We start from the raw sequence: 13761 nt of genomic DNA on the forward strand, positions 1-13761 counted from the left end.
AGGATTAGGAGTTCAAGGTCATCCTCGGCTACATAGTGACTTTGAAGCCAGCTTGGACTACAGGAACCCCTCTCTCAAAATGCAAATCAAGAGAGCTGGCTTAGTGGATCAAAGCTCTTGCCTTGCAAGCCTGACAGACTGTTCCCTGGAGCTCACTTAATAGCTGGATGTCAGCCAGGCATAGTGGCGCACACCTTTAATCCCAGGACTGGGGAGGCAGAGGCAGGTGGATCTCTGTGAGTTTGAGGCCAGTCTGGTCTACAGTGTGAGTTCCAGGACAGCCAGAGCTACACAGTGAGACCCTGTCCAAAAAAAAAACAAAAAACAAAAAACGCTGGATGGGAAACATGAAACATTGTGTTTGTAATTCCCTCTTTTCCTCACCTGGGAAGTGGGAGGTGGACTCGGGAGAATGACCTGGAAACCCATTGGGCCAGCCGGAAGTACAGCACCGCAGGGGATGGAAGATGAGAGCCAACTCCTTACACTTGTCCGCTGACGTCCCCACGCCAGCCGCAGCATATGCCTGCCCCGCCCCTCCCTTCACACACATGCACACAAATAATAACGGTAATAATAATAATAATCGCATTAAACAATGAGAGCAGCAAAATGAACCCAGAGCCATGATGGATTCTTCTGGAAGAAAGAAGGGAGGAATTCCTGGACAGAAAACACAGTGCTCATAAAATGTGAAGCCAGCATGTTTTGAGAGTTTCAGGGATCAGCTGACAGGGCTGACCAGTCCAGCAAGCTCAAGATCAAGTAGACAGATTGTAGGATCAGAGGAGCCGGTTGGAGGCATGGATCGGCAATCTGGAAAGTTAGGGTTCTGTCCTACAGTTGGGAAGCGGAAGATTTGGGCTTAGGTAAGTGTGGTGTCGTGACAGTAATATTTGAGAAGGTTCTCCGCGGTAGGGTGGAGACTGGAGTTTGGGGAAAATGGACAGCACAGCCAGCAAGTTACTTACCCGGTGTGGCTGGGACAGGGTGAGGAACAGGGGTGCTGTGCTGAAAGAGGTGAGTCCAGCCAGTAACGAGCAAGACTGTGACTGGAGATCAAAGACAAAATGACACCAAGTGTAGTCTTGACCCTGGGTGGACAGTTAGCGAAATGAGCCAGACCACACGGAAGACTGGTTTAGGGAGAAGAAGAGGTAAGTGCGAAAGTATCTCGAAGCAATACTCAGACTTCTCAGGGGGAAAACCGCGTTCTTGGGAGCAGGAGGTGACTGGTGTTCCAGAGAGAGAGGTCGGGGAGTCTAATACGGAGACTGTAACAGTGGAAGCTTGAGGTTAGCGGAGCTCACTGAGGTAACAACATAAAAATGCTAGTGTCGAGATCTGAAGATGGAGCCCAGAGATTGCCTCCCTTAGGGAGTGGGGAGAGGGGATAGAGTCCACATGGCAGAGAACAAGTAGCATCCAAGAAACAAAAGCACTGTTCAACTTAGTTATGTGACTCGGGCATCCCACCCACCATCATGTGTGGTGTCTCTGATGGACACATGTCCAGACAGACATGCTGTTGGCTACGGGTATGGAGTATCACACGAGTCGAGGAAAGAAAAGGGTTGAGGTGGAGAAATTAGCAGCAATGTGAAACTGTACGGAGCTGGTGAGGAATGTGTGTTTTAATAACTAGGAGGCCATTTATAACTTTTTTTTATAACTTTTTAAATGATAACATCAGTTAGGTGGGGGATTGGGCATAGGAAGGAACACTAGGGAGCCGGAGACAAAGAGGTGCGTAGCACGAGGCACAGATTAGAAATGGCAACAGTGTGTAGACTATCCTTGCGTTTGCCACTGAAGGAAGGAAAGCACTTAAACTTAGCCTTCCCTGTCTGCCTCATAATTTTGTTCTGAAATATTCTGGTTTTTTTTATACCTTTTACTGGTGGTTTATTTCTGTGTGTGCGCGTGCACACTTGTGTGTGTCAGTACATGTGCATGCACATGCATGCATGTGGAGGCTAGAGGACAGCCTCAGTGTGTGTGCATGCATGTGTGCGTGCATGTGGAGGCTAGAGGACAGCCTTCCTTGTCATTCCGCAGATGCTGCTAATCTTGAGGTTTTTATTGTTATTGTTTGTTGTTGTTGAGACAGGGTCTCTTGCTGGCCTGAAACTCACAGGTTTAGACAAGGCTGGCAGGATCCCAGCAAGCGGCAGGGATCCACCTGTCTCCACTTCCCAGCCCTGGGATTACAACAGCACATGCTGACATTTCCAAAACAAAACAAAAATATAAACAAACAAACAACCGGTAGGTTCTATGATGGACCCAGGGCTTCATGTCTGTATGGCAAGCATGTTACCAACTAGTCAGCTTCCCCACCCCAGCAATTCACTTCTTGAACTTTAAAAATTGCTATCTGCACATTGTTTCAAACAATAACCATAGAGTTTCCGTTTATTGAGTGCTTGCTGTAGACTGGGAATTTTGCTCTTTACCCCATTAAATTCCTCACAATCGTGGAAGAAATTGCCTTAAAGTCGCTTAGCAAATGAGTGTCAGGATAGGGTCTATAACTCAGGGATGGCCAGCTTTGCACATGACCATGCTGTACTGTTTTTGGAAGCAGGACTGGCTCTATGAGGCTGCAGCCTACATCTTGAGCTCAGAGGGCCGTATACTTGCCTTAATGCCTCGTGGCTGCTGTCTTGTGATCTTGACTGTTGGGACAGGGCATGCTCACACCAGGCCTTATGTGTGGAGGTCAAAGGACAACCTCTGGTATTGTTTTTTTGCCTTCTGCCTTGTCTGTGTTTGAATAGCTGGCACATGAGCTTCTGGGAATCCTCCTGTCTCCACATCCCATGCTCAGGAGTGCTGGGAGGACAGCCATGTACTAACACATCCAGCTTTATGTGGGGTGTAGGGATTTGAATTCAGGTTTTTATGCTCACACAGCAAGCAGGCTGGCCTACTAAGCCACCTCTCCAACCCTTGAAAACTTTATAATTTGTAACAAGAGGCCCGGAGTGTTCATCTTGTGATAGGCCTCATAGATTATGTAACCAGTTCTGGCTGAAGGCATCAGCAAGATGCCTCCTAAAGCTGGAAAAGCTTTCTCTTTCTTTTTTTCTTTTCTGTGGCCCTTATTTTGGGTAGGTTGTTTAGTGGCCCAAAGTCCTTACTGTGCTGTGGCAACGATCTTATTTCATTTGGTCCTCATGTTTTGGAGACTCTTTGGGTCTAGAATGGTGGTGTAGAGGACAACAGGGGAGTATTTTGAACTTTAACTTGATACCAGCCAGTATGAGAGAACAGAGAACTAGGAAAGCCTTGCCAGATGGAACTGCAGTCCTGGGGATACCTTCTGCGCCCACTTAAAACTACATGTGAGTTCACTTCTATTCACTTTTGTGGTCCTTTGCAAGCCTTTCGTTCATGGGAGGTCTAGGAGACTTTTTCATCTGCTGAGAGAGAAATGGGTTGGACAGGTGTGCTGTGATTGTCTGCCCGATCTGGAACCCCTAACCAGGCGGTGCTCCTTTTCCCCCTCAAGCCATGGACTCCCTGTAGGGTGGAACCACAGGCCAGTTCCCATAGCTGTCTGCACTGCTCATGGCACACTCTAGCCTTTGTTCCATGCTCTGCTGGTCTACACACAGGGGCTCTTTCTCCTTTGTGCGTTCATTCATAGTCACCTAGTACTGACCAGTTAAGTTTCTGTGTTCATGGTTATTGCTGCCTCAAAACCATTTTCCACTCACCCTCTTGTTCCCCCACTCCTCCATGTAACAATTTAACCAAATACTGACTAAATCCTGACATAGCTTGAGACTAACCAACCCATTGGTCGAGCCCTATCAGCCTCGTGGAGAAAGCCAGACAGGGTTCACCTCCTTTCATTGTCTGTCTTCTTCCTATTAATTGTGCATGTTCTTCTCTTCCACTCCCAACACAGGCCAAGTAAATTTAAGAATGTGTAAGAATGGGAACATGAAAAGATTTTGGGGTACATCTATAGCATATGTCTTGAACCAAACCTTCAATGGCTTTCTGTGGGCTCCTTCTGGGCAAATGGCGGTCTTGCTACAGTAGGTGAAGTGGGGGTCTGCTACAGTAGATGAAGTGGTGGTCTGCTACAGTAGGTGAAGTGGTGGTCTGCTACAGTAGGTGAAGTGGGGGTCTCCTACAGTAGATGAAGTGGTGGTCTGCTACAGTAGGTGAAGTGGGGGTCTCCTACAGTAGGTGAAGTGGGGGTCTCCTACAGTAGGTGAAGTGGTGGTCTGCTACAGTAGGTGAAGTGGTGGTCTGCTACAGTAGATGAAGTGGTGGTCTCCTACAGTAGGTGAAGTGGGGGTCTCCTACAGTAGGTGAAGTGGTGGTCTCCTACAGTAGGTGAAGTGGTGGTCTCCTACAGTAGGTGAAGTGGTGGTCTGCTACAGTAGATGAAGTGGTGGTCTCCTACAGTAGGTGAAGTGGTGGTCTCCTACAGTAGGTGAAGTGGTGGTCTCCTACAGTAGGTGAAGTGGGGGTCTCCTACAGTAGGTGAAGTGGTGGTCTGCTACAGTAGGTGAAGTGGTGGTCTGCTACAGTAGATGAAGTGGTGGTCTCCTACAGTAGGTGAAGTGGGGGTCTCCTACAGTAGATGAAGTGGTGGTCTCCTACAGTAGGTGAAGTGGGGGTCTCCTACAGTAGGTGAAGTGGTGGTCTCCTACAGTAGATGAAGTGGTGGTCTCCTACAGTAGATGAAGTGGGGGTCTCCTACAGTAGATGAAGTGGGGTCTGCTACAGTAGGTGAAGTGGTGGTCTCCTACAGTAGGTGAAGTGGGGGTCTCCTACAGTAGGTGAAGTGGTGGTCTGCTACAGTAGATGAAGTGGGGGTCTCCTACAGCAGATGAAGTGGGGGTCTCCTACAGTAGATGAAGTGGGGTCTGCTACAGTAGGTGAAGTGGGGGTCTCCTACAGTAGGTGAAGTGGTGGTCTGCTACAGTAGGTGAAGTGGTGGTCTCCTACAGTAGGTGAAGTGGTGGTCTCCTACAGTAGGTGAAGTGGTGGTCTGCTACAGTAGGTGAAGTGGGGGTCTCCTACAGTAGATGAAGTGGGGTCTGCTACAGTAGGTGAAGTGGGGGTCTCCTACAGTGTGGTGGTCTGCTACAGTAGGTCCTTAGTACCTGTTGCTGTGGAATACCCTCCCAAGCATATCTGCTTACAACAGGCTCTCTTTCTCTGTGAAGATTCATCCCCAGTGTCATTGTCAGGGGCCTTTCAGCTCACTTTCTCTCCCATCATCCTTTCTAACCTGCCACCTCATCATAGCACCCGCCACACTGTTGCAGTTTTGGGGACTGTATTTTTCCACCCCTATGACTCTGTTCCTAATGCTGTTCTCTGAGCGTAATAGATGCTTCATAAATGGCTGTTGAATGAACTGCATACTTTCACTCTCCTCTAGAAAACAGCAGTCTCCAGGCTTGTGCCCTGTGATAAATACACTCTTCTTTGTTCCCCCTTCTGTAGACTCAAGTGTCATTGATATTAAAGGAAGAAACTGTAAAGAAACTACTACATATGCAAAGGGCGCTTGACTTGGCGACTCACCTGCTCTGGGGAGGACTGCTTAACCTTGTTGTGGTCTGTAGGCCCCTGTGCCATCCCTGCTCTGGAGCGAGCTCTGTCCCTCCTAAATAACAACGTATGCTGAAGTCAGCGTTGGTTCATTGTTGATGGCAGGGTCTGTGTGCAGCTTACTGCTGTATTCCCAACACTAAGCTGTCTGATAAATACTTGTCAAATGAATGAACGAAACTCCATGTTTGATAGCACATGCCCTCTTCCTGCCACCCAGGTCCTCAATCTCTGTCATCCAGAGCCTCCAGTTTGCTTCCTTATCCCATGGGACCTAGACTTGTCACCTAAGCTTTTGACTCTCCCCCTGCTTACTCAGAACTCAAGTTCCTATTTGTCTCTTGATCATTGTAACCTATTACACCCCAGATGCCCATAGGAGAAGATCCCTCTTTCTACCTGCAACCAAAAATATCCAGAATTCATGTGTTGTTCATATCCAGAATTATGTTCAGATCTCTAAAGAAAGTGAGCAGGAAAATACATTGGAAAGGGTAGGTGGGTTCTAGCAATGCAGGGAATGCTCTGCTGCAGGTGTCAGATGCTGCCTGATGGAGGCAGGATGGGAAGACACAGGAATTATAGGAAAGAGAAGCCCCTCACCCCAGAGTTTCCTTGAAGCCTCTCACCAGCTAGGAGAATCCCCGCACAGTTAACCTCTGCTGTGAGGAATGTGTTCTTTTCACATAGAGAGAGATAGCAACGAACCACGCTAAGGCCTGACTGTCTATGTCCTCACATAGGGCCTCACTCCCCTCCCACACGTTTTCTGGGACTCAAAAACAAGACTACATTTACAGTGACGATACCATGCTTCTTGTCTCTCGGTGACCTTACCGTTAGTCCTGTTGGATGCCTCCTCAGGAACCACCCTGAGGTCCCCTTCAAGTTACTTGGCAACCAGTTGCCATGATGGCTTTAAACCTAACAAAAGTAGTGTTTGTAACTACTGTAAAGGCAATGGATTGTGGGAGCTGGAGATGGCTCAGAGGGTAAGAGCGCTCGTCCCTCCAGCGACCTTATCAGGCAGCTCACAGCCACCTGTAACAGTCGGTTTTTCTTCTGGCCACCACAGCACACATGTAGACACACAAGCACACACATGCACATTAAAAAACGAAAAAGACAGTGATTCCTTAGAGAAGCCCACATCCATGCCTCTGAGTATGTCTTTCTGTCTTTGGACTCTCTCTCTCTCTCTCTCTCTCTCTCTCTCTCTCTCTCTCTCTCTCCTCTCTCTCTTTCTCTCTCTCTCTCTCTCCCCGCTCTCTCAACACTCATACTTAACGTCCATACTAAAATGTCTTTAATAAACCTCAACTCTGCTTCAAAAAGAAAAAGTTGGCAAATCCTTTTTTGGGTAGAAACCGAGGTCTGCAATTTTGCGAGCTTCATCAAGTCCTCAAACATTCGTTTGTAAACCAATCAGTGAATTGAAGGGGAGGAGAAGCCAGTGTGTAAATACAGTTGCTGGCCAGGGGATTTCCCTGACAGAAGTGTGAATGTCACAAGGATGTACACAGGACAGATGACACTGTGGGACCTGATAGTCCTGTCCCTTCTCATGGGATCAGTGAGGCCCGAGGCTTTTCCAGGGGCTTGAGGAGGCAGCTCTCCAGGGCAGGGCAGCTCTCCAGGACAAATGATGGCTGTCACGGAGCACCTGTTCCTTTGGGTAACTATCTGGAAGCGAAAAGTTCCTGTGAACCCATTTATAAATAAGATTGTTTTATTTCACAATTGTTTATTCGGCACTTTTTCAAACGGTCCATTGCACGCAAGAAACGATGGTGGTAAAAGCGTGGCCGTAGTTTGAAGGCTGGAGTTCACACTTAGATGTTTTGCAAACTTGACCCTAAGTTACTTTAAGTATAAGGAGATCTGAGCATTTTTAAAATGTTTTGATGCTTTCGTAGAAACAGTGTTAACACTGGGGGCATAATGGTGCATGCCTGTGATTCCAGCACTTGGAAGTCTGAGGCAGGAGGATACTGAGTTCAAGGCCAGTCTAGGCTACATAGTGAGAGCCTATCTTCAAAGAAAATTTGGGAAAATGGATTAAGGAGATGGCTGGACGGGGTGAGTAAAGGCACTCAATACCCAAGCCTGACAATCGTAGATGTCTGAAACCAACAAGGTGGAAGGAGAGAACTGACGCCTGCAAGCTGTCCTCTGTCTCCCGTGTTTTCTGTGGCCTGTGTGGGTCTACATACATATGCATGCACACCCACACACAAATAAATAATGTAAAAGAAAGTAAGTGGAAAGAGTGTGAGCAGTTTATCTCCTGCTGCTTCTTTTGTTGGTTTGTTTGTTTTTGTTTGTTTGTTTTTTTGAGACAGGGTTTCTCTGTGTAGCTTTGGAGCCTGTCCTGGAACTCACTCTGTAGATCAGGCTGGCCTTGAACTCACAGAGATCCGCTGGCTTTGCCTTCCAAGTACTGGGATTAAAGGCATGCGGCACCACTGCCTGACTTCCAGCTGCTTCTTCCTTTGATTCTCAGTAAAATCCTCTTTCTGACTCATAAAGCAGCATCTCAAGGTAGGTTTCTGACTAGGGACAGAGTCATTTTTGCTGCAAATAAGGGACCAGGGAAGGACACATCTGTCTCCATTGTGGCCGAGATCACAAAAGCCCCCATTTCTTACCCCTTTTCTCTTATGCTTTGTTTGAAAGAAGTGTGATTTTCAAGCCCTGTTGTGCTTGGATGGTTTGCTCCATGAGTGCCTGTCACTGTCACAGTGACTCCTGTCACTGGCCTGTGTGGAGCAGGAGATGGAGGCCAATCGGAGGGACACTTAGGTTCCAGCCTTGTCTCTGCCACTCAGCTATGACCCGCATTCTTCCTCCAGTCCCACTCTGTGCCCGTGTCTTCTTGTGTTTGATGGGAATCCCCATAGCCCGTACCTTGAAGAATTAATGAAATGAACTAATGAGATGGTCTAAGGTATTTGCTGCGTAGTGAGGCTGTGTTTGTTTGCTGTGACCTCCTATTTAATTCCATTTGAAATGGGGAAGCTGAGATGTGCAGAGATACAGAGCCTTCCTGGAAGTTGTAGTAATGAATCTGGATTCCAAGAATTCTCCTCCTTAATTGAGTACTGATGTTCTTCCATTCCAGTTAGCAAGAGGGAGAAAGGCAGAATTCAGGAAAAAGAAAAGACTTTTAAAATAGAAGCTATTTAATCCCAGCACTCAGGAGGCAGAGGCAGGCGGATCTCTGTGAGTTCAAGGCCAGCCTGGTCTATAGAGTGAGTTCCAGGACAGGCTCCAAAGCTACACAGAGAAACCCTGTCTCGAAAAACCAACAAAAATAAAAATTAAAATAGAAAATAAAATAGAATTTTCTTACAGAAGATAAAGTATGTCTCCAATGCATGTAACCTGTGGCCTGCATATATCCAGGATGAATATTAATGGCTATGAATTTGATCCAACACATTTCCATATTTGTAGATGTCAAGGTCATGGACACCCCTGCTAAGTGTTATTTCTTTCATTTTTCTATTAATAACTCAAAGTGTTTGTTTGAGAAGTAGAGTTTTTGTTTATTGTATCATCCATACCCTGACTCTGTTACTTAGGAATAATGCAAGTATAAACTTGTTCATTACAACTTGGTCTGTGACAATGTGCTCCCATCTCCCAAGGAAAAAAGCAATTAAGCTTTTATTAAATTTTACAGCAAGGGCTTAATTTTTCACAGCATTGCTGGCTATGATTATTTGTCCCTTATAGAAAATACTTAGAATCAAACCATTTTTATGAACTGCTCTTGTTCTTTTTTAAAATAATTTTTTGAAAATTTCATACTTGAACACAGCTAGGTGTTCTTAATCCAATCTGGTTAAAAATCAGAATTAACTATTGGCGGAGAGTGGCTGCATTCACTCCCAGTTGTGGAGGCATGCCAGGCCCTGGCTGGAGGCTGGCTGTATTAACTGGTCTTGTGTGTCAACTTGACACAGGTAGAGTCATCAGAGAGAAAGGAGCCTCAGTTGAGGAAATGCCTCCATGAGATCCAGCTGTAAGACGTTTTCTCAATTAGTGATCAACAGGAGAGAGAGCTCAGCCCATGGTGGTTGGTGCCATCCCTGGGCTGGTGGTCCTGGGTTCTGTAAGAAAGCAGGCTGAGCAAGCCATGGGAAGCAAACCAGTAAGTAGCTCCCCTCCATGGCCTCTACATCAGCTCCTGCCTCCAGGATCCTGCCCTGTTTGAGTTCCTGTCCTGACTTCCTTCAGTGATGAGCAGCAAAGCCAGAGTATATAGTTGGGTTGTTTTTTTTTTTAACTCTTTGAGGTCCTACCAACCAGCTTCCAAATAAATACACGGAGACTTATTTTTACTTATGAATGTCCAGCCTTAGCTTGGCTTGTTTCTAGCCAACTTTCCTAACTTAAATTATCCTGTTATCCTTTAATTACATTTTGCCTCTGAGCTTTTTACCTTTCTTTATTCTATATATCTTTCTTTCCTTCTTACTCTATGGCTGGCTGGGTGGCTGGCCCCTGACATCCTTCTCTCTCCTCCTTTTCTCACTCCTCCTCTTCCCTAGATTTCTCCTCCTATTTGTTCTTTCTGCATGCCAGCTCTGCCTATTTCCCTGCCTAGCTATTGGCTGTTCAGCTCTTTATTAGACCAATCAGGTGTTTTAGACAGACAAAGTAACACAGCTTTACAGAGTTAAACAAATGCAGCATAAAAGAATGCAACACATCTTTGCATCATTAAACAAACATTCCACAGCATAAACAAATGTAACACATCTTCAACTAGTATTCCACCACAGAAGTGTAAGCCAAATAAACCCGTTCCTCCCCGACTTGCACTTTGGTCATGGTGTTTGGTCGCAGCAATAGGAACCCTAAGACACTGGCCATTCCCAGAGGAGCAGCAGCATGGCCTGGAGCTGTGAGGTCCTCTTTGCCCAGAGCAGGAGCTGCCTTGGGTTTCAGCCATACATGCCTCCCCCTTGCTTCCTGTCACCATTCAGTATATCCGTACAGAGAATGAGTCCCTTGGAACTTCACTGTTCCTCTCGCTTCCTCTGAGCCTCCAGTACTGTCAGCCTCCTGAGGTGGACATGAGACTCTCTGGACCCTACGTGTCATCCCTCGTTCACTTAGGAAGTCCTGTCTCAATCCCTCCTTTCCTGTTTCTCAAGGACACGCGTCTCAGAACTGTAGACACACTGCTCTTTCCACGTTTTCAACAGTGCCCTGCCTATGACATCACTGTCCCAAAGGAGTAACTTCCCTGCTCCTACATGGAAGGAAATCAAAGATGAGATGGTATTTCTACTTTATTAGAAGATGGGGCTGTGTGCGGAATGGCTGTACTACATCCTGATGACAGAGTACCGTTGGTTGAGCATTTACACTGTAATTACGTAAAGTTCTTATTTCATGCTCTCAACAGTTCTACAAAGGGAGTCAGGCAAATTGCCGCCATTAAATATCCTTTCTCCCAGTTTTCTTGACTCTGATTAGTGGTCTTAGAAAGAAAGCTGTTTTAGGGCCAGAGAGATGACTCTGTGTATAAAAAACGCCTGAGGACCAGAACTCAATCCCTGAAACCCATGGAAAGGGACGAGAAGAGATCTGACTCTATAAAACTGTCCTCTGACTCCACATGTGTGAATGAGTGAATGAGTACACACGCGCACATTCTTATAATAGTAATGACAATAATGAATTATATATTTTAAAAAGTGTTTTCTTTGCATCACAAGAAGGCCCAGTGTGTTTCCAGGAATCCCCCGCTAAGTCTGTGATGAGTATCATAGGTGTATAGACTTGAGGCTGTGTGTTAACATCATTCAGCTGCTTCAGTCCTTGGGGAGATTCTGCTGTGGTTTGGGACTAATCTCAGGTGGCTGTGACTGGAATATGGCTTCTGGGCACTGGTAAGTTTATTGTAGAGAGAGCCAAATATCCTTTACAAGTAAGTGATAAGTTGTAATTGCCGCACAACACAATTTATGATGTAGGCTGGATAACGACTCCTCAAATCTGGAGCCCAGATCTCTGGGACCTGCAAACGTTGCCTCAAAAGGAAAAGGCTCTTTGATGATGTGATTAAGATAAAGATCTTGACCAGAGAGAGTGTCTTGAACTGTCCAGTCACGGACATCCTGGTAAGAGGGAGGCACAGATAGGAGGCGGCAGCCTGGGCTTAGAGACAAAGATTGGAGTGATAAGGCTATGAGCCATAAGGAGTACTGGAAGTTCCAGGAAGCTGGAAGACTCGGGGAACAATCCCTCCTTGGTCGTCACAAGGCTGCTTTGGTTTTAGCCCAATGAAGCTAGTATTGCACTTCTGGCCTCCAGAACGTTGAGGAATTACATTTTGTTATTTCAAGCCACTAAATTTGTAGCAATTGGTTATAGCGGGAGCCGGGCTAACCCAGTGAGGACAGTCACTTACTTGCTTCATCAATCGCTTTGAGGGCAGATATATGAAGACAGCCATCAGCTGGCACATGGATAATTTCACCAGACATGTATGTAGTGTTTTCTGCGTACTAGGCTCTGGATGAGCGTTGGCCGTGTTTCTACTTCTCTCTCTCTCTCTCTCTCTCTCTCTCTCTCTCTCTCTCTCTCTCTCTCTGTGTGTGTGTGTGTGTGTGTGTGTGTATGTGTGTGTGTGTGATGGGATGTGTGCTCACCTTGAATCTTCATAACAGCCGTATAAAGGATGTGCTGTTATCATCTCCAGGTGTAGATGAGGAGATTGAGGCACAGAAAAGTTGAGTGACTTGGCTTAAGTCAGGCAGCTGTGTGCAGTGGGACTTATGCCCACACCCGAGGGAGCTGGCCCGGGAGTCCATGCTGCTGAGCACAGGATCCTCGTCCTTAGGGGACAGAGGCGGTGTGACAGTGTCTGCAAGCTCCCTGTCCTCCAGCCTTCGTGTTGTCTGTGGTTTTGTCTGCACTTGTCCTCCTTGTTAAGGACCTTTCATCTTTGACACTTTCAGGATATTCCCCGTGGTTCTGGTTTCTGAGGGATTTGGGCATCACGGGATGAGTAGATGGCTTCCCTCTTCGGTTTTCTAGACATATTCATATAATATTGACATTATATCTTCCCTGAATATTTAGTGGAATTCACAAGTAAAGTCATCCTGTCTTTGTAGGAAGGTTTCAAACCATTTAATTATTACTTATTTGTTTTTGTAGACAGGGTTTCTCAGTGTAGCCCAGACTGTCCTGCTGGAACTCACTTTGTAGACTAGGATGGCATGGAACTCACAGAGATCTGCCTGACTCTGCCTCCCATGTGCTGGAATTTAAGGTGTGCCCCACCACACAATTTTTTTTTAACATTTACTTATTACATATATAGTGTTCTGTCTGCATGTATGCCTGCGTGCCAGAAGAGGGCACCAGATCACATTATAGATGGTTGTGAGCCATCATGTGGTTGCTAGGAATTGAACTCAGGACCTCAGTGCTCTTAACCTCTGAACCATCTCTCCGGCCCCACACAAATTATTTTTAATAGATACAGTGTAACCAGCATGGTAGCACATACTTATAATCCCAGATACTCTGTAACAAAAAAATAAATAAAAATAAATAAAATTAAAAAAGAGTGTGGGTGAGATAGAACTCTTCAGCTTGTCTGTGTCTTCATGTGTGAACTCTGATAGTTTGTGTCTTTCCAGGAAATGGTCCATTTCACCTGAGCTATGTAATGTATTGGCATAAAGTAATCCATAGTGCCGCCTCGTTGTCCTGTTAACGTCTGTGAGATTTCTGTCATCTCTGGGTTTTCCCCTTCCCATCACTGGCTAGAAGTTTGCAGTTTTACTGCTAGTTACCAAGAACCAGCTTTTCGTTTGGATGATCTTCCCGCTGCTTTCCCACTCAGTCTGGTTATTTTGCCCCCCCCCCCTCGTTCATACTTCTTTGTGCCTTGTATCTCATTTGCTCTTTTCTTACTTCTTAAGATAGAAGCTGAGGTTAAAATTCCAGAGCTTTCTCTTCTTGAATGGGTAGTTTAAGGCTAGAAAACCCTTTAAGTACCACTTCTCTGTCTCTCTCACGGATTTTGTATGGAATGCTTTTTCATTTCATTACATTCAAAATATTTACTAATTTCCCTGTGATTTATTCCTTGACTCATGAATTATTTTAAAGTGTGTTCTTTCTCAAATATTAGGGACTTTCCTAATG

At 45.9% G+C, this 13761-nt stretch overlaps 1 protein-coding gene across 1 annotated transcript in view; it reads left to right on the forward strand.

Annotated features, from left to right (window-relative positions):
• Window positions 1-13761, forward strand: part of Phc2 (polyhomeotic homolog 2) — a 71341-nt gene that overhangs the window by 849 nt on the left and 56731 nt on the right. The gene's annotated exons all lie outside the window — the stretch shown is intronic.

The sequence above is a fragment of the Peromyscus eremicus genome, chromosome 2 (genome assembly GCF_949786415.1).
Source record: "Peromyscus eremicus chromosome 2, PerEre_H2_v1, whole genome shotgun sequence".
NCBI classification, from domain to species: Eukaryota; Metazoa; Chordata; class Mammalia; order Rodentia; family Cricetidae; genus Peromyscus; species Peromyscus eremicus.